Here is a 27,864-nt window from a genome sequence, read left to right as displayed (position 1 = left end):
TCCATTACATTTAGCTGATTAATTTATTTTTAATAGTTTACCTTAGATTGCTTATGAAAAATGTGATAGTCATTATTTAATCTAATTTTCCTGTTAGCCATTTGTATATCCTGTGAATTTCAGGTGTTTACTTAAGAGTAATAAGGTTAAGTAATTTTTTTTTATCAATAACTCAAGATTTAGCTGTATTGAACAAACAATATTAAGTGCCTTATTTATAAAAAATTACACAAATAGAGATAACTCTCTTTTGGGATGCATTTATAGCTTTATAACCCTCATGCCAAATTTTGACAGCTTATAATATCCAGCAGAGAGAAATTTAAAACTATTTGACCAATAAATCTAAACAATAATGTATATTGACAATTCTGAAGGGATTTCTAATTTTATTTTACCAACCAGCTTACTTATTGAAGAATAATTTAAGCCAGGTAAACTTGAAAATGGATTTGGACTTAAAGTCGCTATTTTTCTGATACAGCATTTGATTTAAGCACTTCTTTTTTTTTCCTTAAGCCAATGAATTAGAGCTCTTTTTAATATTTTTTGTAGTGAAACATATACACGATATATTAAATACATAAATAAATATATAGATATATTAGATATGCAGGTGGAAGTAAATCTTATAGATTTACAAGACCCTTTTCTTTTTCTCCTAGTTTAGACTTTCAATTTCTTGATCATCTGTCTCATTACTCCAGGCAGTTGTAAGCTGAATAGCCCTAAATTTGCTTACTTAAGTAGCAACTGTTAGGTGAAAATCAGATAGCAAAATTCACACTTCAAAGTACAGAGAGATAGAGGAGAGAGAGATAGAGGAGAGAGAAATAGAGAAGAGAGAGAGAAAGGGGGAGAGAGAGAGAGAGAGAGAGTCTGGTGTGTGAGAGTGAGATTACAAATAGATGCCAAATCAAACATAAAATTGTATCTACCACAGGATTGTATAAGAAGACCAATTTTATTTAGATAGGTGGTTTTAAATTTAGCCTCTATCTTTTAACTGGATCTCTGGGCTCTGAGCAAAGTCCCCACTGAATCCTGGTCTGCAAAAAAAAAAAGAGCTGTCATGAGATTAAGCCATGTAATGCTTTTACACTGCACTTTGTTACAAAGACATTTCTCTGTCTAAACTACACCCTTTCTTATCTTAAACAATCAAGAGTAGCCCCTGTTGTAATAATTATTTTAGTCCAAAAAAATCATGTAACACAATACAAAGACAAGTAGTTTAAGATCTGAGAGGAGCTTTTCTTTTTACACTCTTGGAGTTTACATAAGGAGAAACAAGAGCTTCTCTCCAAAAAAGAGTCTGGAAAAATGACGATTCGGCAATAGATGAAAAAAGAAACTGGTAAAATGGTTTCTTCTGATTACACGGAAGAAAGATCATGGGCATAATGACTTTATAGTTCTTGCATAAGAAGTTATAAAACAAAATATTAGTAGTCTGTGCTGCTTACTACTGGATTCAAAAAGGAAAAGATGATATATTAATTTTAAGCTTGTTATAAAATGGGAGTCCATGACAATTTAAACAAGCATTTGCTTCCCATACCCAATTTCTAAAATATTAAAACAAAGAAATTCTTTGAGTTCTAAAAAATTAACCATTCTTATATTAATGAAATATCGTTAACATTTCATCAATATCAAGTGCGATTTCAAACAAAACCACACTTATTGTTTAATCTTCTGTGTAAAATAAGAGTCTCAGATTAAAGAATAATGTGGTTTTCAGCTAATCTTTTCTTTCCATTGTACAAAAATTCCTTAGGAAAAAGAAGCTAATCATTTGTGCCATGCTAACACTGTGAACACAATATATTTGTGATAGATCCATAAAGAAGGCATAGAGATGAGAAAGCAAAGATGTATATAAATACAAATCTTACCGTGAACATGATTAGTTTCTCATAGTGCTCTCTCCAATCAAAGAAAAATAAAAGCCAATTAAAATGAAGGAGAGTATATAGGCCCGAGTTAATAAAGAGGCTAAGAACTTTAAAGATGTAAAGCTCCCTCTAAGCCCTCCACATCTATTAACAGGAAACGGAATGTACATATTTTTTCACCCAAGTTGCTAAAGCCAAAAAAAAAAAAAAAATGTAAATGACGATTACCCCAACAGGTGGAAACTGATTCTGGAGAATAATGTACATTGGAGCTTCTTTCGGGGACAACAGCAAAGGCCTTGGCCAGGTGCGGTGGCTCATGCCTGTAATCCCAGTACTTTCAGAGGCTGAGGTGGGCGGATCACGAGGTCAGGAGATCGAGACCATCCTGGCTAACATGGTGAAAACCCATCCGTCTCTACTAAAAATACAAAAAATTAACCAGATGCAGTGGCGGACACCTGTAGTCCTAGCTATTTGGGAGGCTGAGGCAGGAGAATGGCATGAACCTGGGAGGCGGAGCTTGCAGTGAGCCAAGATCGCACCACTGCACTCCAGCCTGGGCGACAGAGCGAGACTCCGTCACACACACACACACACACATACACACACACACACAAAAGAGTGAAAGAGTGAAGGCCTCCTTGTGTCTGCATATACCAGAGATCCTGAACTCTGAGCTCAATGTCATGACAAAATGGGGATTTTGTCTCACTTGGGAACAGGATAATGTAACTTATGTGAAAAGCAAATTAAACTAATATTTCCTTTCCAGAACAGAAGACTGTAATAGTGATTCTAGCTATGCTAATAATCTGGCCTTCTGGCTTCTTTCAGAGAGGCCTGTAGTTGAGATTTCTTTTAGTCAATGAAATGTGAATAGATGTGAAATGTCCCGTGTCCAGGCAGAAGCTCTAACGGGTAATGTGCAGTTCACCACGCTTCCTTCCTCCAGCTGTGATGTACTTGGAAGCACATGTTGAAACAGTGTCCAATCAACTTAGGTCTTGAATTGACTACCATGAAAAGAGGCTCTTACCAATCTTTGTACATCAAGTAGTGTGAACCCTTAGTTGTGTTATGTTGCTGTGATTTTGGAGTTGCTTTACAGTTGACCCTTGAACAACACGGGTTTAAACTGCATGGTTTCTTCTGCCCCTGCCATCCCTGAAACAGCGAGACCAACTTTTTCTTTTTCTCCTTCTCAGTCTAATCAACATGAAAATGACAAGGATGAACACCTTTATGATGACCCACTTCTCTGTAATGAATAGTAAATGTAGTCTCTCCTCTTTATAATTATTTAATAACATTGTCTTTTCTCTAGCTTGTTTATTGTAATAATATAGTATATAATACATATAACACACAAAATATGTGTAAATCTACTGTTTATGTTATTGATAAGGCTTCTCATCAACAATAGGCTATTAGTAGTTAGGTGTCAGGGGACTCAAGTTGTAAACAAATTTTTGACTGTGTAGGGAATTGGTGCATCTAACTCCCATGTTGTTCAAGGGTCAACTGTATTTTACTCTGTTCAAGGGACAACTGTATCTTATCCTGTTCAAGGGTCAACTGTATTTTACTCTGTTCAAGGGACAACTGTATCTTATCCTGTTCAAGGGTCAACTGCATTTTATCTTGTTCAAGGGACAACTGTATTTTATCCTGTTCAAGGGTCGACTGTATCTTACCCTGTTCAAGGGTCAACTGTATTTTATCCTGTTCAAGGGTCAACTGTATTTTACCCTGTTCAAGAGTCAACTGTATTTTACCCTGTTCAAGGTTCAACTGTATTTTACCTATTCAAGGAGCGACTGTATTTTACCCTGTTCAAGGGACAACTGTATTTTATCCTGTTCAAGGGTCAACTGTATCTTACCCTGTTCAAGGGTCAACTGTATCTTACCCTGTTCAAGGGACAACTGTATCTTATCCTGTTCAAGGGACAACTGTATCTTATCCTGTTCAAGGGTCAACTGTATCTTACCCTGTTCAAGGGTCAACTGTGTCTTACCCTGTTCAAGGGACGACTGTATTTTACCCTGTTCAAGGGGCGACTATATTTTACCCTGTTCAAGGGGCGACTGTATTTTATCCTGTTCAAGGGTCAACTATATTTTATCTTGGCAAACATTTCCTATAATATGTGGAACAAAAATAGTTTTACTTAGTTTTTTTATTTTAAAAAAATGAATGAGAAGTATGTGTGTGTGTGTGTGTGTGTGTGCGTGCGTGCACGCAGTCATCACTCAGTATTTATGGGAGACTGGTTTTTCAGGACCTCTTACAGACACCCAAATCCACAGATGCTCAGGTCCCTGATATAGAATGGTGTAGTATTTGTGTATAACCTATGCACATCCTTCCACATACTTTAAATCATTTCTAGATTACTGATAATACCTAATAAAATGTAAATGCTATATACACAGTGGTTGCACTGTATTATTTAGGGAACAATGACAAAAGTTTATACATGTTCAGATTTGCTTTTTTAAAAAACAATATAACAAAGTGGCTCATCTGAAATTCCTCTTGCTAGAAAAAAAAATTGGCATTGAAATAACTTAATATAGTCAAAAATATATAGGTCATCTTGCAAGAGAATAATGGGAATTCTGAAAATAAAACAAAAGAAAAGCCTAAGCTTCTAATGTATATATAATTTCATGACATGGATGCCTAGAGGAATTTGAGCATGTTCACAACTAAGATGTTTGTGTTTTATACCTGTGACGTAACACGTGTATACTGGGAATAGGGAGCAGGGCAGGAGATAAAGCCTTAGGCCAATTCATGACTTGGAAACATGTAACCGAGGCTGAAAATTACAAGAAATTCACAATTGAAAAGTAGGCTACAGAAAGGAAATTTGCCTATCTTCGCTTGTATTCCATGTGGGAAAAAAGTTCACCAGAAAATTTATGTCCTTAAGCAAGCATGAAGATGGAGTCTTTTAAAAAATTCTATATGTTTAAGTTGTACTGCAAGATTTTTTGGTATACATATATAGTGAAGTGATTACTATAGGTTGAGTGAATTAACATATCCATTATTTCCCATAGTTACATATCTTTTTTCTTATTTTTTCTTGTGATGCAATCTTGAAACTGAGAAATTACCATATAAAGGGGTTGGTTGCTAATAATTCAGTAGATGTACATGTAAAATCGATCATAGAAGTGGTCTCGAGTAAAATATCAAGCAACTCATGATACAAAAATCTGTCTAAGCAAAAGTCGGCACTGTGAATATACAAGTAAAGGTAAATAAAATGAAAAGAAAGAGACAATAAATAACAGACATCCATGGAATACAATATTTGTTTCTAAAATAAAGTAATGTAAGAATAGACGAAAAATACAAGAAAAAAACCCATGTAATATAATAATATGTGAAGATGAGAAATAATAAAATTAAAATTAAATATGCAATGATGCACTAAACAGTAAATCAGTACAGTTTAAAGGACAGTTAGTCAAATGACACAGGAACATTAATAAACGGACAATATAAAGAAAGTTTATGAGACGTGTAGGGTATAAAAAAGTTCCATTAACCGAATAAATGAAACTGAACATTTACTCTGAGAATACTAAGAATATTCCAGGTAAAACGGAAAACATGCATCTTCAGATTCAGCAAGCACAGTAGATCTTAAGTAGAATAAATAAAAATCAATCTCCACCTGGACATTGTCATAGTAAATTATAGAAGCATAAATGGAATAATAGTTATTGAATGTATGTAAATTAAACACACACACATACACACAAACACACATTACATATTACCTCCAAAGAATGAGAATTTGATGACTTTTTTAAATAGCAAGAACAAGCTAGAATATAATGAAGAATTTCAAGTTGCTGGAATAAAATTTCTGTGATTTCACATTTCTATATCAAGATAAAGAGAAAATATGAAACAACAATATGTTAATACCAAAATAGAAAGCTTTGTACTAGCAGAACTTCATTTTACAAGCTAGTAAAAGATGTGTATCCAGAAAAAGAAATGACAGTGCATGTAAGTAGTTAGGGCTAAATACATCCCTTCATAAGTGATAGTTGACCAGTGAATGAATACCAGATCAGTTAGCCATGTGAAAGAGAATGACTGGAGAATAAAGTGGGGATTCTTAAAACAGTATTTCAAATGTATAAAATATCATCATGGAGCCTAAGAAAAAGATCCTAATACAGATCTAGGGGCTATATGTTGGTGTAGTATCAAAAGCTGCCAGGTTACAAGCTGTTGCCGGAAGTTGTACTGTTATTCATCCATAATGGGGAAGCACTGAAAGAATTTAAGTAGATTGCTGACATTCCAATTGTATTTCAGAAATATGGATAGTACAATAATTTTGTGGACAGATTGTAATGAGAGGCAAACAGACATGTAAGGAAGTTTTTGAAAAAAAATGTAATGAAAGTGTTTTATAAACAGAAAAGTTTTATAAGTAATGGTGTAAATAAAGAGAAGGAGAAAAAAATCTATAATGCTTTTTTCTTTGGTTTGAGTGTCTGAGAGGATATTGTTTAAATTTATTATTGTGGTAGGAATTAACCAAGGCAAAAAATGAGTAGTCAACTTTAACTGTATTACAATCGAAGGTCCTCTCAGTCAAACCTCCCAGGACTTTAGAGTTTACAATTTTTGGATTTCCTCCCTTATCCCTTGCATGAGTTAGATTTCTCCAGGTTTCTATTGTTTCTTATAGGGAGTAACAGCAGAGACTGGTACACGATGGTGTAGAGCTACAATGACTGAGTCTCTCTGAAATAGAGCAAATCTTTCAGAGGTAATGTAAACATGTGCCTACAAAAGTAATCGCAACATTACATCTACAATTCATCTGAAGCTAATGAAGTCATTTGGTGTGACCAAGACACTGAGGAGATGAATTCTGACCATTGCATTTTTTGATGAAAGAAAACTATCTTGTGTTAATTGTATGGGTTGTTTCTATTTCCTAGTGAATTCTATTTTTAACTATTAAAGTTTTAGTTACAGATTTAGCAGTTATCAGAAAAATACAATTCTCATCCACTAATGAATGTGATTTTTCTCTCCATTCAGTTATCCTTGTTACTGGGGCTTGGTCAACAATAGATTTTTACATATAGTTATTCTTACTGATAATTGAAAAATGTAGTAGTAAAAATGTAAGAATAGAGGAAGAGTAACCAGATAAGAGACAAATGAAGATGTCTAGGTGAACAATTATGATGACTTAGACTCTAGAATTAGCAGTATAGATGATAGAAGTGAAGAGATTCAGGATTGAATATAAAAACATAAAAGAGTTAAGATTAACTCATAGGTTTTATGCCTGTACAACTGTATAAATTGTGGTGCCTTTTACTAAGTTAGGGAACATAGGGAAAAAGCACATACAGTGAATATAGTGGAAGCAGTTTTAAGGATACCTTTTTTTTCTATGTGAACTTTGAAAAAAACAACTTAACAATTAAAAGATGTAAAGTGAGTGCTGTGTGATTAACTCTGCAGCTCATGGAAAGAGGCTACGTCTGACTAGAGATAAACCTTTTGTTTTAGACATGTATAAATTTTATATAAAACACAGATTTCGGATAAAAATACGCCGAAATCGAATACAGATAAACGAAAGGCTCAACACACTTCTTGGGTTATCCCAGAATTTAGATTTGGGGGATGGAGGAAACAAATTTTAAAAATGACCAGTATTACAAGTTGATATCCAAGAGAAAGCTCTGACAGAAAACAAAAAAAAAAAAAGGGAGAAATGTATGTCAAATCTGTCTAATATGTTGAATAAATTGTGGATTGAAATTGTTATTAAATTAGAGTTAATGGAAATCTTTCTACCAAGTGATAAACTGGATTCAAGAGATTTAAGCAGAAGATAAAGGGGAACAATGCTAACAGGGCATTCTTTGATAATTGGCTGCAACATAGAAGAATGAAATATAGTGGTAACTAGAGTACGATGTTGATTGAAGGACTTTTTTGTGATAAAGTATGTCACAATATATCCTTACATTTTGGGGTTTCATTTTCATTTTTATTTTTTTGAGACAGAGTCTTGCTCTGTTGCCAAGGATAGAGTGTAGTGGTGAGATTTCCACTCACTGCAACCTCTGCCTCCCAGGCTCAAGTGATTCTCCCACCTCAGCATCCCAAGTAGCTTAGAGTACAGGAATGTGCCACCATGCCTGGCTAATTATTTTGTATTTTTAGTAGAGGCAGGGTTTTGCCTTGTTGCCTAGGCTGGACTTGAACTCCTGGACTTGCCTAGGCTGGACTTGCACTCCTGGACTCAAGCAATCTACTGGTCTCAGCCTCCCAAAGTACTGGGATTACAAGTGTGAGCCACCATGCCAAGCTACAATGTATCCTTATGTTGATAGGAATTATGATGCAGGAAGAAGAAAGGAACTTGCAATAAAAAAAATTTAGTATAGGTTTATCAGTGGGATACAAGGATCATATGGATGGTTTGACTTTTAATAGGATAGAAACATTTCAAATTCACTTATTATAATAGAAGGAAAAAATAGTTAGGTAAATTTGGGACTATATAGAGGTGGAAGACCTCTTCTGATTGCATACATTGTCTCAGTAATGTAACAAAAAAATCATCAGCTGACTGATAACAGGAGAAAAAAAAATGGAAGAAATAGTTGCATAGAAAAATGGAAAAAATTAACTGATATGGAAAGTATAGGAGAACCACCTGTAGACTTATATTGATGAATTAAAGATGAGCATGTGTGTTGGATGGGGGGTAACAGGGGGAGTTGCCCAGCTATGTACACTACTCCAGTGCAGACAGAATGTTTAACTTAAGGGCACTGTGATCCACACTCCCTCAACCTCAGGAGATTTAATCGATGGAGAGAAAGCAAACCTCGGTGTTTATGCACTGAGGATCATTAGGCAATGACCTTTACATATTTGGGTCATTGGTTCTAAGACCTGTATGCAGCAACACTAGAATGAGAGGGTTGATAAAATGTGAAAATATATGCATATTTAGCTTATGCATCACACGAGGGTCTATATAATTTTAGAATTAGGGTATTGGAGTGACTGAGCTATCAAGATAGACGGTGGTTGCCAGACGAAGTCATGATTAAAAACAAGACTCAAGCGTTGGTTCAATTATTGTTAATTTAAAATCTAGTTGTGGCAATTAGATTGGATGACTGGGGTGAGGTGGAAGACAAATGTGTTAAGAGAGGAGAAAGTTGCACATAACTATGGAGAATGGATAACCTTTTTTGTTGGAAGCAAGCCCCCCAAAATCTGGCCATAAACTGGCCCCAAGACTGGCCATGAACAAAATCTCTGCAGAACTGTGACATGTTCATAATGGCCCTAATGCCCGCGCTGGAAGGTTGTGGGTTTACAGGAATGCGGACAAGGAACACCTGGCCCACTCAGGGAGGAAAACCACTTGAAGGCATTCTTAAGCCACAAACAATAGCGTGAGTGATTTATGCCTTAAGGGCGTGTTCCTGCTGCAGTTAACTAGCCCAACCTATTCCTTTAATTCATCCCATCCCTTGGCTTCCCATAAGGGATACTTTTAGTTAATTTAACATCTATAGAAATAACGCTAATTACTGGTTTGCTGTTAATAAACACGTGGGTAAATCTCTGCTTGGGGCTCTCAGCTCTGAAGGCCTTGAGACCCCTGATTTCCCACTTAACACCTCTATATTTCTGTGTGTGTGTCTTTAATTCCTCTAGTGCCTCTGGGTTAAGGTCTCCCCCACCAAGCTGGTCTCAGCACTTTTTATACTAATGATCATGAATACTGAAAATGGTACCAAAACACCAGGGCCAGTCTAGGTCCTGCTGCTTACAGTGCAGAAAGCCAATTACTGAGATGAAGATTATTGTCAAGGAAGAAGGCTTGAACTGGGTGCTGCTTCTGAGGAGATGGGAGCTCAGTCTCCAATCCATCTCCCTGACCAACCAAAATAAGGGGTTTATATAACAGAAAAGAGATGTAACAATGTGTAAGAAAACAGTAACTAAGGAGGAACAAGGAAGCAATCACAATGAATAAGGGATACTGGCATCTTATTGTCTGGATACGGTTATGTGGTGAGTTTCAGTTCTTTGCTACGTTTTTGTTTTCTTTTTGAGAGGCCTGAGGTGATTTCCTGAGGAAAGAACTCAGATAAAACAAATACAAGTTTCATGCTTTAAGACCAGAAGGGTCAATTTCTATATTTATCACATACAAGCAAAAGGCTGGGAGCGGTGGCTCACGCCTGTAATCCCAGCACTTTGTGGGGCTGAGGCGGGTGGATCATGAGGTCAGGAGTTCAAGACCAGCTTGAACAACATGGTGAAACCCCGTCTCTACTAACAGTACAAAAATTAGCTGGGCGTGGTGGCACGTGCCTGTAATCCCAGCTACTCAGGAGGCTGAGGCAGGAGAATCACTTGAACCCAGGAGGTGGAGGTTGCAGTGAGCTGAGATAGTGCCACTACACTCCAGCCTAGGTGACAGAGAGAGACTCCATCTCGAAAAAAAAAAAGCAGTCTGTGTGACGATTAGGTTGGTTTCAAAAACATGACTGGTATAATACAATGAATTTCTTCCATGGATAAGGGCAATTAGCAGAAGGAAATTTATGACTCTGACAGAATGAAATCAAATTTTACAATCTGATGGCATGGAGATCAAAGCCCTGGTCTTTTTGACAGCATGTATGCTAAAAAATGTGGGGGAGCTTCAATTATTTGTTGGATCACAGGTAATCTGGAAGGTAAGGCATGTAGGGCATGACAAGCCACCAAATCATTTTCTTTTATGTATGATTTTACAACATCAGATTTAAAGACTATTGAGTAAAATTATGTTTTCTTATGAAACATTTTAAAACCCTTTATTGTTCACAGGGCCTGGGTTTAAACTTAATATGGACTCTTGCCATTTGTTAATTGAAGCATTTCTGATTATCATTCTAATTCCATCAAACACACATACTGGATCTGTTATTTTGTACTGATTATTTCCATGTAGGCTCCAATGCAAATTAGCATCTAACTTACAATACCTCGAAGGAGTTCCAGAACACGACCATTTAGTACTTCAGAAATCAAAGTTGCATTCTTTTTTATACAGTAATTATATAAGATGTATGTATGCCTCTTGTCTTTCAAGCCTGAAATTAATTTTTTGAAATCTGCATTTTTGCCATATGATAAGCATTGAGTCTCAAGAAACAGTTTGCTTCAGTGAAGAATAACTAAGTCAAGGGTATTGCTTTCAATCTTTAACAGAATGCAGATTGCTTACTGAAAAGCAAAGCCTTCATTTCATAAATTGAACAGAAAGATAATTGAAAATAATTGTGAGTATTTAAAAGTAGATCACTTGAAAAAGTCAAATCTAAATATCTCTCGTGAAAGCCTGTACTTTTATTTAAATAAAAAGTATTTTCATTTATCTTAAACATTTTAGTGTTTTGTTCTATTCGTTTTAAACTAGACTTGACTAGCATGAATTATTCAGCATTAAGTTTTTTCTTTATTTAAAAAATAAATCCTTAAACATTTTTAATATTTGATAAAAAGCACATCTTCTATATTCATTAAAACTAAACCTCATATAGAAAACATTTATTCTTCTAATTGCTAGCAACTCAACCTTTTAATGAATGACATAAGCTACTAATATTCACTCATTTTTAAAGCAAGAAAAGAGTAGTCAGATAATTATAATATTAAAAGAAAAGAAAAACAGAAATGAAGGCCAACCTGAAATTCTGTATTCTACAAAATGATCCTTTAAAAGTGAAGAAGAATACTTTTTCTGAAAAATAAAAACTGAAGAAATGTGTTGCCTATAAAATTGTCTTGTAAAAATATTTTAAAATGTTATTTAGGAAGAAAAATGATATAGTTCAGAAACTTGTATCTACATGAAGAATTCAGGAAAAGTATTAGAGAAGGAATACATACAGATAAATAAAATATTGTATTTTTCTAATTCCTAGTTGATCTAGGAGATAAAAGTTTGTTAACGTAATAACAACAAAAATTGTATTTGTTAATTATAGAAAGTGTGGAAATGAAATATATGATGATGTTATGAGGGGCAGATGGGACAAATTGAGAGTATTTTTCTTAGAAGATATGTGCACTGCACATGAAGTGGTATATCATTATTTGAAAGAAGATGCCAGGCACAGTGGCTGATGCCTGTGATGTCGGCACTTTGGGAGGCTGAGAAAGATCACCTGAGCTCAGGAGTTTGAGACCAGCCTGGTCAACATAGTGAAACCTCATCTCTCTATATATATTAAAAAAAAACCCATCACATGCAGTGGCATGTACCTGTAGTCCAGTCTTGGGAGGCTGGAATGGGAGGATCACTTGAGCCTGTAAGGTCAAGGCTACAGTAAGCTGAAATTGTACCACTGCACTCCAGCCTGGCTAACAGAGTGAGAAAGTGTCTCAAAAAAAAAAGAAAAAAAAGAAAAAAAAAAAAGAAATCCTGAGAGAAGACTTAATACTTACAATAGTTGTAAATCATGTTGTAACCTTTAGGGCAAATACTAATAAAAGATAAAACCATAATTAAAATGCTAAGAGAGGAGAAAAAATGAGATTATTTTTTAAAAAGTGATCAATTAACACCACAGAAGGCAGGAAAAAAAAGAGTGGATGCCGAGTGATGGTTACTAGAGACTGAGAAGGGTAGCAGGAAGGGGAGGCAAGCAAGGATGGTCAATAGGTGCAAAAATATAGTTAGATAATTTGAATAAGACCTAGTATTTGATAGCACAACAGGGTGACTATACTCAACAATAATTTATTATCTATTTTAAAATAAAATATATAAAAGAGTGGAATTAAAATTTCCTTAATAGAAAGAAATGATAAATGCTTGAGGTGATGGATATCCCAATTTTCCTGATTTGGTCATTACACGTTGTATCACTGCATCAAAACATCCTATGTGACCCATAAATATATACACAAAAATAACAAGAACAAGGGGCAGAAAGCAGTTACAGAATGGTAGACATGAATCCAAACATGTTAATAATCACTTTAAACTTCAATGGTCTAACTACACCAATTAAAAGATAGAGTGGATACAATGTTGAGACCCACCTGTATGTCATCACCAAGAAATCTTTAAGAGAGAGAGATTAAAGAAATGGAAAAGATGTGGCATAGTAGCAGTAATAATCTAAAGATAACAGTGGTACTATGTTCATTTGCTAGGGCTGTTATAACAAAATACCACACACTGTTTGACTTAAACAACATAAATTTATCTTCTCACAATTCTAAAGGCTAGAAGTCTGAGATCAAAGTTTTGGCCTGGTTGGTTTCTTCTATAGCCTCTTTCCTTGTCTTGTAGACAGTAATCTTCTTTCCATCTTTAAATGGTCTTACCTCTGCATGTGTCTAGGTCATCCTTTTAAGGACCCAAATTGTAATGAATTAGGGCCCATACTACCAAATCTCATGTTAATTTAATTTTCATTTTAAGGATGCTATCTCTAAGTGTAGTCATACTCTGAGGTACTGGGGGTTAGGACTTCAACATAAAAATTTTAGAGGAACACAATTCCGCTCATAACTGGTAGTTATATTAATTTTAGACAAACTGGACTTCAGAAGAAAATAAAATATCAGGGATAGAGAGAGGCATTACATGATGAAAAAACGGTCATTTCTCCAAGAAGGTGTAACAATCCCTAATGTGAATGTCTTTAATAATAATGTCAGTATATGTAAGGCAAGAACTCATAGAAATGCAAGGTGATATAGACAAATCTATTGTTATATTTGGAAATGTCAAGACCCCCCTATGAGTAACTGACAGACCAAGGAGGCAGAAAATCAGTATAGTTGAACAAAATTGGTATCATTGAATTGAACAACATCATCAATCTACTGCATACACTTGATGTTTATAAAATACTTCATCCTCCAACAGGAGAATACACATTTTTCTCAAGATATCATGAAACATTCACTAAACTAGACCACATTCTGGGCAATAAAACACACCTCAACAAATTATTTTTAAAAAGTCGATGTCAAAGTATATTTTTAGACCAAAATAGAATCAAAGGTGAGATCAATAATTAAAAGATACTTGGAAAATTCTAAATATATGGAAATTAAATAACACATTTCTAAATAACATCTAGGTCTCAGAATAAGTCTGAAAAAAATGTATAAATATTTTGAACTCCATAAAAATGAAAATAAACTTATTGCAATTTGTATGATGCAGCAAAATAATTCCTAGAGGGTAGGTTGTAAGAAAATGTGTACGTTACAAAAGAAGAAATATTTAAAATCAGTATTCTAGTATCACAAATTACAACACTAAAAAAAAATTGTAAATCCCAAATAAGTAGAAATAAACAGTAAAAATTTGAGAATAAATTAATAAAAATCAAAACAGAACAGTGAAAAGTATGCTATTAGAAAACATTAATAAAATTTATAAACCTCTAACCAGCTAACCAACAAGAAAGAAAGGAGAAACAAATTACAAGTAACAGAAATATTACTACTGATTTCATGGATATTAAAATGATAGTCCGGGAGTATTGTGAATGAAACTATATCCATAACTTTGATAACCTAGATAAAATGGACCAATTGTTTGAAAACACAATTAAAATAAAACTCAAGAAGAAATAAACAATCTGTATAGGCCTATATCTATTGAATAAATTGAATCAACAGTTAATAACTTTCAAAACAGAAAGCATCAGACCCAGTGATTAGCGGTGGCTACCCTAAGGCCCACAAGCAGACCAGGTGAGGGAGTCATGAGGAAAAGTAAGGTGATATTCTAATTATTTAGAAAATATTTATTTCATTCTTTAAATTTTTTATCTGCTTTTCTATATTCCTAAAAGACTACTAATAAAATACTCATTTGGTTGCACTCAAAACTTTTTTTCTACTAAAAATAATCTAGGTGAATGGTAAGAAAAAAAGTTGGGAAATAAACGGCCAGGCGCAGTGGCTCATGCCTGTAATCCCAGCACTTTGGGGGCCTGAGGCAGGCAAATCACAAGGTCAGGAGATTGAGACCATCCTGGCCAACAGGGTGAACCTCTGCCTCTACTAAAAATACAAAAATTTGCTGGGCGTGGTGGCTCACGAATGTAATCCCAGCACTTTGGGAGGCCGAGGTGGGTGGATAACGACATCAGGAGATCGAGACCATCTTGGCTAACACGGTGAAACCCCGTTTCTACTAAAAATACAAAAAATTAGTCGGGCATGGTAGCGGCGCCTGTAGTCCCAGCTACTCGGGAGGCTGAGGCAGGAGAATGGCGTAAACCCGGGGGCGGTGCTTGCAGTGAGCCAAGATCGCGCCACTGCACTCCAGCCTGGGCGACAGAGTGAGACTCCATCTGAAACACAAAACAAAACAAAAACAAAAACAAAACAAAATACAAAAATTAGCTAGATGTGGTGGCGGGCGCCTGTAGTCCCAGATACTGGGGAGGCTGAGGCAGGAGAATCACTTGAACCCGTGAGGTGGAGGCTGCAGTGAGCCAAGATCGTGCCACTGCACTCCAGCCTGGTGACAGAGCAAGACTCAGCCTTAAAAGAAAAGAAAAGAAAAAAAGGAAAAGAAAAGAAAAGAAAAGAAAAGAAAAGAAATAAAACAACTGTGAACCTTTCATTACAGAAAGGAGCCCCACATCCTCACATCTTTTAAAGGCCATGATGGGCTGGGCACAGTGACTCACGCCTGTAATCCCAGCACTTGCTACTGGGGGAGGCTGAGGCAGGAGAGTCGCCTGAACCAGGAAGGCAGAGGTTGCAGTGAGCTGAGATTGCACAACTGCACTCCAGCCTGGGTGACAGAGTGAGACTCTGTCTCAAAATAAAATTAAATTAAATTAAAATAAAATAAAATAAAATAAAATACCATCAGGATTTTAGTGACAATTCACACCCTATTCCCTGCACCCTCCTCCTATCCCGCATGAGATATGTGATATAGCATGCAACATATCATGATATGTTACTCAAGAGTGCTTCTCAAGCTGACTGTCACTGGCCTCCATAGAGATTCTGAATCAATATTCGCTCGGTAGTTTCAGCTGACTCTAATGCAGGTGTTTTTGAATCCACTTAAAGAGCACTTCTACAGGACCATATTACACTGAGGTCTACAAATCAGTTCAGTGTTTCCTTTCGTTATTGTCCCTAAGTAAAAACTATATATTAACCATTTTTTGAACTGTCAAGCAAATTATTGATAAATAGTTTTGACATAATGTAAAATTCTAGTTGAGTTTATATTTTTATCTCTATATTTTATGTAGTTTATTGTTAATTCTTAAAAATTGAATTACAGTTTTATTTTAAAAATAGAGGTTTCCAATGTAACCTGAGCTTCAAAAGACTGTAGTAGTATAGTAAAACCTTCAAGATTAAAAGTCAACACACCTCACTTTGATATATATTTTTTTCTTTTCTTTTCTTTTCTTTTTTTTTTTTTTTTTTTTTTTTTTTGAGAGAGAGTTTCACTCTTGTTGCCCATGGTGGAGTGCAATGGCATGATCTGGGCTCATGGCAACCTCTGCCTCCTGGGTTCAAGCAATTCTCCTGCCTCAGCCCCCTGAGTAGCTGGGATTACAGGCATGTGCACCACTACGCCCAGCTAATTTTATATTTTTACTAGAGATGGGGTTTCTCCATGTTGGTCAGGCTGGTCTCAAACTCCTGACCTCAGGTAATCTGCCCGCCTTGGCCTCCCAAAGTGCTAGGATTACAGATGTGAGCCACCACGCCTTGCCACATGTTTCTCTATATGTGTAGAACTTATTGTCTCTCCTACACACCTCATAATACCGAAATGCATATTTAGTTTCATTTCATAATTGAACCATGCTATTAGACAAATACATGTTTCCATCTTAAATTGTCGCTTCTGTAAACCAATGTTCAAAAACGATGTTTCTGTTTTGTGTATTTTCAACTTGAATTTGGACCAAAAAATATGAACAAATATAAATAAATTCTTCATCACATTTCTCCCTAAAAATAATTTCACGTATAGCGATTAAGACTCTAATGTTATTTCTATGAAAATAATAGTATTTTAAAATTATGAAATCTATGCCAAAACTATTTTTTATTATGTCTGTAAACTTCCCACTTAATATCACTTGACATATGTGGTAGTTAATGTCCCTCTAGATATATTCCTTCTCTAAACACCAGAATTTGTGAATATATTACTTTTCGTAATAAAAGGGACTTTCTGGGTGTGATTATGAACCTAAACTTAAGTTGCTAATGGGGGTATGTTCTATGCTACCCCAAGGGCCCTTTACAGTGGAAGAGTAGTGGGAAAGAGAAAGGGAGGCAAATGTATGTGACTTTCAAGGAGTGGTCTGAAGGATGCAATGTTGTTCACTTTGAAGATGAAAAAGTCACAAAGGAATGAATGCAGGCATCCTATAGAATCTACAAAAGGCAAATAAATGACATATTCTGAAGCCTCTGGAAATGAAGATAGTTCTCCAAAGACTTGAGTTTAACCCAGTGATATTTGCATTGGACTTGATTTGTAAAGCCATAAGATAATGAAAGTGTGCTGTATTAAGTGACTGGGTTTATGGTTCTCTCTTATTTTAGCATTGGAAGACTAATGTCATGGATGAAAATGAAGCACCAATGATCTCCAGACAGAACATTGTGAAATCTTGGATTATAAATCTGGGCATCAATCAGAACCATCAGAAATGGCCATTTAAGGATGGCCAACTGAAATCCAAGTTAAACAGAGATTACAATACAAAAATAGTTGGGTTAATCCACTCAGGTCTACGAAATCCCTATGCATATATTTACTTATCATTATATTGCAGTATAAGCAAATGAAAGGGTTACTTAAAATTAAATTTTAATATATCTACTAGACCTGATTCTTACGTGTGACTTTTACTAGTAAAGTATGCTAGTCAGAATAATAAAGGCTTATTTGATTTCAAATAAAAGTATGCACCACCAGAAAGTCTACAATCAGTTGTGTTTAGTTTATATTTTTAAAACATTATATAAACTGTGGTAATGTTTTTACTAACCCAAAATATTATTTCTAGATACATTTTTGATAGTTGTTATTGTTGTTTTCAATGTTTCAGGCACTGTGTGAGTGCTGTCCAGGAATTACTTAATTTTTGCATATGTTTTACGAATTAATAGTAACTGATAGGCTTTGGCTCTTTGTCCCTACCCAAATCTCATGTTGAATTGTAATGGGCACATGTTGATGGAGAGGCCTGTTGGGAGGTGAGTTGATTGAATCAAGGTGTGGACTTCCCCCTTGCTGTCTTTGTGATAGAGTTCTCCTGAGATATGATTGTTAAAACGTTATCACTTCCTTCTTTATTTTCTCTCTCCTACTCCTCCATAAGATGTGCTTGCTTCCCCTTTGCCTTCCGCCATGATTATAAATTTCCTGAGGCCTCTCAGCCATGCAGCCTGGGGAACTGCAAGTCAATTAAATCTCCTTTCTTCATAAACTACCCAGTCCCAGATAGTTCTTTATAGCAGTGTGAAAACCAACTAAGACAGTAAATTTTCCACATTCACTTTTAGTAAGCTTCCGAGTTGTGATTCAAATCATGACAAATCCTGAACCTATACTGAATCGCTACACTACCTACAAATTCGAACCCCATTTTGCCATGTTGAACCATTCATTGCTCTTTCTCCTCCTTCACACTCCTTTTCATGTACTCAGGGGTAATTGAAAAATATTTATTGCTTTCATTAGTGGGAATATTTACAACCACATGAATTTGTTCTTAGCCAACATAAAAACCTGATTTCTTTAACACATATGCTTCCACAACAAAAAATAAGACTCGAGTTAGGTCGTGGAGAGGACAGTGGTAACACAGCATAAAATAAACTTTACTACAACTAAAGGAAATATTGACATACATCGAGTCATAACTTTTTCCATTTTGATACCTTTTTTTTTTTTTTTTTTTTTTTGAGACACAGTTTCACTCTTGTTGCCCAGACTGGAGTGCAATGGCATGATCTCGGCTCACTGCAACCTCTGCCTCCCGGGTTCAAGCAATTCTCCTTCCTCAGCCTCCCAAGTAGCTGGGATTACAGGCATGTGCCACCCTGCTCGGCTAATTTTGTATTTGTAGTAGAGACTGGGCTTCTCCATATTGGACAGGCTGATCTTGAACTCCTGACCTCAGGTGATCCGCCCGCCTCAGCCTCCCAAAGTGCTGGAATTACAGGTGTGAGTCACCGCGCCGGGCCCATTTTGATACTCTTTTATTAGGAAAAAAATATCCTGAACATTACCTGAGTTTTTTTCTGTTTAATGCAGCACACATCAGTGCTATTCCATTAAAACAGATAATTTTCTCACACTTTCCAGCAGGTGGCAGCACAGACTCACTATTTGAACCAAGTTTACACTTCTAAATCGGCAAAAAGAAATGATAAAAAGACATGAATACAGAATATTTAGAAACATCTTGGGGCACTGTAAAACATATCTTTATAAAAATGTTAATAGTGGCAAAATTTTTTTATTATTGCAAATCATATTTGTGTAGGAAAAGTAAAATTCAAGATCATGGTGAGTTACCCTTTGAATTATAACTTTTCTTAGAATCATCTCAGGCACATTTAATGAAGCTTTCTTTGAGAGACTATTAGTGTTTAATAAATCTAAAATAGAATAAAAGTTGCTTAGAAAATCTGTCTTAATTAGTGAGACATATCTTTTTTACTGTACATAATCCTAATACTATGTTGGATATTTAATTAATTTAAAGAATAAAACAACATTAGAACACTTGCTTTAACATGAATTCTACTCAGTAGAATACTTGCCATATGCGAGAGAAAACATCTGCATTATCCAAACTAGCTTTTCTCCTCTGTTCTCCAACATCGCCGTCCAACTGATTGTATCAATTGGTAAACTCGATTTTTTTCAAGCTGTCCATCTCCCTCTTTCCCATTCCATGTATCAGCTCTTGTCAAGTCTTACTAATCTTACCACTTACATTTTATAGAATCTGTCTAATCTTTTCTATTTTTCTGTCACTTCTCTGGTCTCAGACACCATATTATCGAGATAACCTCTCTGTCTCACAAAATATCCACCAGCCTCAATATTTCACTATTACTGTGCATTGGAGCGAGAAAAATTTCTGTAGCACAAATTATGTCATATCTTTACCTTTCTAATTCTATGGAAGGCTTTGTCAGTGCTCCTTGGATAGAGTTAACCTCCTTTACTCAACAAGTTAAGATAATGTGTTAGGTGCTGGAGTATAAATAATGAATAAAGAACAAATTGGCCTCAACTACTGAGTGTAAATATTTCAGGCAAGGTTAATGAAAAATACATATAAAATTAATATTAATGTAAAAATTAATATTATGGTTTGACTGTGTTAAAGAATTTCAGGATGTTAAGGGAGCATAAAATAAAAGAAAGTGGTCCAAAAATTCTCTCTGAGAAATGCCATTTATGTTAAGGATTCCAAGAGGGAGGAATGAAACAATGGAGAAGGGAGAGAAGAATGAATGGGCAAGTAGAATGGGTGGAGACCATGACACTGTGTGTGAGCTGTATCCCTCCTATGCAGCTTGAGTGACATGCTGAAGAGGTACTGGCTTATACTTGAACTTTGTTGTCATTGAAGAATTGATGCTTGGGGAATTCCCTGATCAGATTTGTAATTTAGGAACTCAAATTGCATGAGAGGAATGATTTGTGGCTGGGAGTGAGGGGAGTGAAACACAAAACAAGGAGAGGAGTGACTACTTAAGAATGTGGTTTTTAAGGCCTATAGTGGAGTTGTGGAAACAGAGCTGAGAAATGAAAAAACGTGTAAGAATGATAAAGTATTTCAACAGAAGAAATTACATTGCAGAAAGGTCTTTGTAATGAGTCTTAAGATTGCAACCTGTATAATTTATAGAATTGAAATGTCATTACTAAACTAGTAATTATAGAAGAACCAACATGATGATTGATTAATACAGGCTGATGTTCTATATTTTGAAGTTGAGCATCCTGTGATTTGCCAGTGGGCTGTCACAAATAGAATTTCGATTAAAGTTTCAGCCTCAAAATGGAGAGATAGTTCAGTATCTAGGGCTTAGTGGAGGCTTAGAGCTAACCGCAAGGAACTGAGGTACGAGTGCCATGGTGAAATGGGAAAAGTTCCCTTATCCCCCTCGCAGGGCGTGAGATGGGGGTGTAGCTCACTTCTTAGACGCCCCATTGGTTAAGCCCCTAAGGTAAGCATGCAGACGGTCAGGCTGTGAGGCTCTGACCCCATAGCAGTGTCTAGGGGTGAGTGTTTACAGCTTCTGAACCCCCAGTGGGCATGTGTTACAGGTTGCTCATTTAGATTAGCTGTCTGTAGGTGGCTTGTGTTAGCTCAGTTAGACCCCTGCCTTATCACAAGGACGGAGGGCTTTCTGTATCCCGGGGTTTCTTGCCTTGGTGTACCAGAAGAATCGGATCACCTGTGGGCTTGGAGAATGAGTGCAAGGTTTTATTGAGTAGAAGTAGCTCTCAGCAGATGTGGGAGTCAGAAGGGAGATGGAGTGGAAAGGTGGTTTTCTTCCGTAGTTGGGCTTCTCAGCAGCTGGGCTCTCCTCTAACTGCCCCGGCCAAACTACATCTTTCCAGCCTGCCAGCCTGCCAGCCTGCCAGCCTGCTGATCCATATTGATGTGCTCTTAGGCCAGTGTGTTCCTCTTGACGTTCAGCCACTTGTGTGTACCCACTAGGGTGTCGAGGTTTTTATAGGGACGGGATGGGGTCGTGGCGGGCCAGGGTGGTCTTGGGAAATGCAACATTTGCGCAAGAAAACAAATGTCTGTCTTCACTTAGGTCCATGGGCCCAGGTCCTGGAGTGGAGCCCTAGCCACGTACCTGCTTTTCTCTACCCAGCCCTTCCCTACCCCTCTCCTGTATCAATGGAAGTAAAGATAGTGTGCCTCAAACTCTCTTTTCAAGACATCTGGCTGCGAAAAGATCAAAAGTATGGGACAGAAACAGTGGAGAAAATGCCTGTGTTTTGTTTCATACCTTGTGTTTCATTTCATATCTTAGGATGGGAGGAGCATACATCTTAAATACTGAGGTCAAAGAGCCAGCGAAAATTAGTGGCTAAAGAATCATCGTGAGTACATATTCAATGGTACAACATCCCACAGGTGTGGGAGGCATGTAGGTGATAGAGAACACAGGAAATGTGATATTGAGTGTGAGAGCAGACACCAGCCTCTTCCACATGGACATGAGGGGAGGATGGGTGAGGATGTGAAGATTTTTGTAGATGAAGAACAAGTTCACTTTGGTTTTCCAGTTTTAAAATAGAAAATGAGACAATCAGCTGAGAACAAACAAGATGATTGTAGTTTGGGGCACTTTTGTAAACAAATGAAACTTTATAATCTTGACTTTAGAGAAAGAAAAAGAACTGAGTAGAAGCACGAGGAAGTACTGAATGCAAGAAATGAATCATTATTACAATTCTAGATTATAGGACATTAGAGTCAGCTTTCAATGCCGTGAGAGACAGTGAGGTCACATAGTGGGTAATGGGTGTTAAATATTTCAGAAGGGTACATTTTGGGGTCACCACCTCACATAAAAAGAGTGGTAAGTTTACAAAAATATGTCCTACTACTCCTTTACAAAGGGTAACAAAGAGCACAAAAAACAACAAAGCAATACCAAGGTTTTTAAATAAGAAGTTTATAGTAAAATTAGAGTATGAAGAGTACGTTTGAGCAATGTGTTAAACAATATACTTTTAAAGTAGGTTGGACATATAAGAATGGCACAGATATAAATATTGTTTAGGAACTTACAAGAAAATTGATGTTATTAAGAAGAAAACTTGTGCACCTCACAATAAACTTCAAAATCCTACTGAATCAAGATAAAAATGAAGAGAGATGGAAGTGATAGATTTCTCAGTCAAATGCTGTGCAATTGCCTAAGAACCTTTTCCTTCTGGTTCTCAAAGATGTTCTACCTCTTCAATGATAGATTGCTCTACAGTAGTCTCTTTTTTTTCCCCCTCATCTCAATTAACCTTCCATTTTCTCCTTTGAGTATTTTGAGTCCCAACATTTTCCCTCTTTGGTCAATTTGTACTTCTTTCTGATTTCGTGTTTCTCTCTTTTCTTTTCTTCTAATTTGTTACATTTATGTGTAACTACTCTGTACTCAGCCTGGTGTTAAATCCACTTTTTAAGGTATATAATATTAAAGAGCAATATTACAATGATTTAAATACTATCGATTGTTTTGCCTGACTTTATTCTGGAACTCAAGAAACATAAACAAATATAATTTTTTTAAAAAATTATTTTTGTCTCAAAAGACAAAACCGTGGACTAGAACAGAGAAAAGATTTAATTTTACTACACTAATCAAATTCATTTCTTTTTATTGAAGATAATTTTTGCAAAATCAGCAGACAAAAAAATCACCTGGTTTATGAGGTAAATGAAGGTTTTCTTTATTTATAAAAAAAATTTCTTTAGAATGTTTTTCCATTTTTATTTTTTCACATACTGTACCTGTCTGTTCTCATGCTGCTAATAAAAAGATAGCTGAGGCTGGGTAGTTTAGAAAGGAAAGAGGTTTATTTGACTTACAGTTTCACATGGCTGGCGAGGCCTCACAATCATGGCAGAAGGTGAATGAGGAGCAAAGTCACATCTTACATGGTGGCAGGCAAGAGAGCGAGTGCAGGGAAACTCCCCTTTATAAACCCATCAAATATCGTGAGACTTATTCATTATCATGACAACAGCATAGGAAAAACCCGCCCCCATGATTTAATTACCTCCTACCAGGTCCCTCCCACAACATGTGGGGATTATGGAAGCTACAATTCAAGATGAGATTTGGGTGGGGACACAGTCAAACTATATTGCATACTGAAGAAGAAACTATGTGTTTCTTTTAAGTTGCCAATATATTGACATACCTGTTTGTTTATTGACTTATCACTGTTCACATATTCAAGATGCTTGGAAACAACACCCCCTTAACCATCTGAGGTATATACAAGTTTGGCTTAATAAAAAGACCACACAGCAGAGTAAAGAGGAATGGAACATGTACAATGGAATTCCTAAGAAGAATTGTAGATTTCATATTCCCTTTCTTGGTAGGATGATGTATTAGCTATAGAAACAAAAGTTCGGTGCAGAAAATAACCCACAGAAATATTAGGAACATACAATAATCACGTTTTACGTCTTGAGTCAGACTGAGGTCAGTTGACCTAAATTTTGTGATAATGTGCATCTCTGCTGGTATGAATTGGGTTCATATTTGTTTGTGTCTAGCTATGGTTCATTTATCCAGCTTGAGCTCAGCTGTGGGCGGCTCTGCTTCAAGGGCCCCTAATCCACACCTCAGTCCCATGAACTTGCTAGGAATGTTCTCACTCTCCCGGCAATTTCAGAGGAGCTTATGCACAGATGAAAATATGTAGGGACTCTTGAAGCATATGCTTCGATCTGGCCCATCATCATTTTTGCTTCATTCTGTTGGCCAAAGCATATTGTATGGCTGACGCTAATGTGAAGAAACAGAAAACTGCACACTGTTCACGTTTGAAGGGCCCTTCAAGTTATGGCAAAAGGTGTAATCCAGGGAGAAGTGCAGATGGTTGCCAATAAGATAATCTACTTAACCACCTGACCAAGTAATAGTTTTAGAAACAGAAAATCGATATTTGGAATGCCCATTGCTTATTCCTCACTACATAGTTAACCTTCAGACTGCTGTACATTGCTTAGATTTCTTTCTTCTAATAAAAATTCCATTACCTCTGTGAAAGTTATCCTGAGAGAAAGAAATAAAAACTATTTATATAAGATGATTGTACTTGAATTTTCATTCACTTAAGTTTCTCTGCAGTACAATTTCCTTCCCTCTTTTTGAGAATCACTGAATTGTAATCAGAGACAGCTTCATATTATTTTAAACTGTGAAAACTACTGATATTTATCTTTTAAGCCCTTTAATACACATTAAAATCCTTGATATAGGCTTCACCAACCAAACGCACCTACCATAGACTTGAATTAAAATTTAATCACGTGAGAAGTCAAGGAAGACAAGGGGACAGTGGCAGCTGCATCCAGTTCCTGTAGCTGCAGTTGTAGCAGTTTGAGTGACAGTATGAATGTCCTGTGTTTGTGAAGTCATCAGTGATGTAATCTGTAGTATTTGTTACCACTGAATACAAGGAGAAGAAAAATAATTTAAGCCCAAGAGAATCCCAAAATGTAGCTCACCCTGGCAATGCCTGGCCCATTTTCCCTAGACCTTTCATATTCTCTGGGTGATTTTCAACAGTATCTTCATCCCTGAAGCTGAAAACTCCTTTCCCTTGGATTTCGGAAAGATCAGTTTCCTACATAGTTTTGGCAGCAGGCAGGATATGCAGGGATATATAGCACCCAGGAGTAGCCCTCATCAATGACGCTTAGGAGTTAAGGTATAAAAACCACAGATAATTGACCCCATGAATAGGGCTGATAGAAGTGTGCACTTGCATCCTTTCCCAGTGTTTCTCCAGTGGATTAAGCCTGAGTAGCACTTTAGGGCAGTTGTCGTAATACTATAGTCATTAATAGGCATTTATTCTATTATCAATTTCCTACTTCCTTAAGCATTTCATTTTCCAAATCTACTACTTTTACTTGAATTATAGAGGCTGGGTCTGTTTCTTAGAGAGTTTACATTAAGATGCTAGGTTTATATTTCTGATGCTAAGTGAAATGGTACAGCTTTAAAAAAACACAACCACCTTACATGGTTAGAGGCAAGAAAAATTCAGATTCCTTAAGAGTGAAGAAACCACAATGAGATTATCAGCTGACATCTGTTGGAATGTCTATTATCAAAAAGACAAAAGATAAGTGTTGACAAGGATGTGGCTAAAAAAAATGCTTGTGCACTGTTGGTGGGAAAGTAAGTTAGTATAGCCATTACAGAAATAGTATGGAGGTTTCTCAAGAAATTAAAAATAGAAATATCATATAATTCAGCAAACCTATTTCTGGTTATGCAGACAAAGGAATTAAAATCAGTGCCTCAGAGAGATATTTATATCCCCATGCTAATTGCCCCACCATTGACAATAGCTAGGATATGGAAACAACCTAAATATCTGTTGACAAATGGATTAAAAAATTCTTGCTATATCAGATATGTAACAAAATAATATGTAGCCTTAACAAAGAAGGAAATCCTTCCTTTTGTGACAACATAGGTAAATCTGGAGGAAGTTATGCGAAGTGAAATAAGCCAGACACACAGAAAGAAAAATACTGTGTGATCTCACTTACATGTGGACTCTACAATCGTCAAACTCACAGCAGCATAGAGTAAAATGGTGGTTTTCAGTGGCTAGGGGTAGGGAGAGATGGGAGATGTTTATCACAGGGTACACAATTGCAGTTACACAAGACGAATGAGTTCTGAAGATCTAATGTATATCAATGTGGTTTTAACTAACATTATTGTACACTGTAGGCCTAAAATTTGCTAAGCAGGTAAATCTTAAGAGTTCTCACCACAAAGTAATCATGTGAAGAGATAGATATATTAATTTCAATATGGTGATTATTTTACTGTATATAAATATATCAAAACATCAGTTGTACATCTTTAATATATACAATCTATATTTGTTAATTATGTGTCAATAAAGCTGATAAAAATCAATGAATATCTATAGATAGATACATTACCTCACAGGGCAAAAACTTAACAGCTGAGTTGTTGGCTGTGGTACAGGACTTGTGGTGTGATTAGCAAACAAAAGCAGTAATAAAAACCAACCATGATCTATTGACAATTAAAAAATGAAGACTTACAAGCATTAACCCGTATTTCCTTTCTTGCTCTGTCATATGTGTGGTTAGATTAAGCAAATACTTTCCCTCTTCTGTACACTTCATTTTCTTTTTTATTCAATAAAGGGTGCATGTTGTTGATAATATCAAGATAACATTTTAACAAAAGCAAGATTTGAATAGACATGACTGGATGATCATGGTCTTACATTGGTTTCGGTAATTCATAGTAATTTGCTTTAACCCTTTTGATTGGAAGATTAACATGTATTTGATTGTACAAAATAAAATTACATTATGTTAGAAAAAATGCATGATTTTAGAAGTATAAATAAAAGAACAAATAATTATACTAATATTGCACAAAGTTGGTGATGTTGAAACCATCTTACTATTATTTTTTTGCTTCTCATTAAATTAATATAACATGCAGTTTTTCCACTATAACAAAATGTCTACTTCCAACAACAGAATTTGAAATTTTTGGATTCTTGCTTCCCAATTCTCTCTTGCTGTTAGTGTGTTTGCTTGGAAACTAGAATCCACTAATCTCATGCACCTGTCTCAGACATTGAAATCAAATAAAATAAATGGCCATGCCTTTATTTATGGTGGGGAATCAGTAGGATCCATCTCCAGTTCATAGAATAATGGTGGCAAGAGTAACCCTAGAAGAACTGTGGGTCAAGAGCATGGTGAAGGTAATCCACAGTGTCTATGCCTGTTGACAGGAGCAGCAAGATCTTCACTCAACACTCCTGTACTTGACTGTGGTCACTTTTTTTGGCTAGGAAGTGTCCAAGCCCAGTTCTCTAGCCCTCCTCAAGATCTCGGGAGCTGGTCAACAAACATTTAAGCTACATGATTACTCATAATACATGTATGACAAAATTATATTATCTTAATAAATAATGGGCACCTGTGTGATCATTTTAATTGTCATGAAGTTAATATGCTACTTCACTAGAAGACAGTTATATTTTAAAAGAAGATTATTAGAAAATGTGGTTAAAATAAATATAAAAATATATTCTGATTTCTACTAAAAATCAAAC

General features: G+C 35.9%; 1 long non-coding RNA gene across 2 annotated transcripts; it reads right to left on the bottom strand.

Moving 5' to 3' along the window:
- Positions 1-878: 878 nt before the first annotated feature.
- Positions 879-25,132, bottom strand: LOC105481675 (uncharacterized). Of its 2 annotated transcripts, none has more exons than XR_011615114.1 (3): positions 25,019-25,132; positions 2,127-2,319; positions 879-1,049 (listed from the first exon to the last, which is right to left on the bottom strand). It is a non-coding gene; the product is annotated as an uncharacterized lncRNA (long non-coding RNA). The 2 variants fall into 2 exon arrangements; XR_011615115.1 differs by having other exon boundaries at positions 2,127-2,316.
- Between the last annotated feature and the right edge of the window lie 2,732 nt (positions 25,133-27,864).

The sequence above is a fragment of the Macaca nemestrina genome, chromosome 16, assembly GCF_043159975.1.
Source record: "Macaca nemestrina isolate mMacNem1 chromosome 16, mMacNem.hap1, whole genome shotgun sequence".
Lineage (NCBI taxonomy): Eukaryota > Metazoa > Chordata > Mammalia > Primates > Cercopithecidae > Macaca > Macaca nemestrina.
This window is presented reverse-complemented; position numbering and strand designations above follow the sequence as displayed.